Consider the following 460-nt stretch of genomic DNA (forward strand, 5'->3'; position numbering starts at 1 on the left):
TCTCCAAAGAAGACACACAAATGGCCACTGAGCACATGAAAAGATGTGCAACATCATCAGCTGTCAGAGAAATACCGATCAAGGCTGCAGAGAGAAGCCATTTCACACCCACAGTGTGGCTAGAATCAAAGACAGACGGTGAGTGTGGGTGAGGATGTGGAGGAACTGGGACCCTCACACGCTGCTGCAGGAACGGGATATGGTGCAGGCACTTTGGAGAAGGTCCTCCTGGCATCCAAACAGGGACACAGAGAGTTACCATCTGACCCAGCAGTTCCGCTCCAGGTGTGCACCCAAAAGAAATGAAAGCAGATGTCCATGCAGAAACTTGTGCAGGAATGTTCACAGCAGCCATAGTCATAAGAGCCACAAAGTGGGTGTAATCCAAATGTCCCTCACCTGAGGAAAGGAGAAATACATCGTGCTACAGCCACACCATGGATATTATTCAGCAATCAAA

Source organism: Equus quagga, unplaced genomic scaffold (genome assembly GCF_021613505.1).
Source record: "Equus quagga isolate Etosha38 unplaced genomic scaffold, UCLA_HA_Equagga_1.0 HiC_scaffold_736_RagTag, whole genome shotgun sequence".
Taxonomy (NCBI): Eukaryota; Metazoa; Chordata; class Mammalia; order Perissodactyla; family Equidae; genus Equus; species Equus quagga.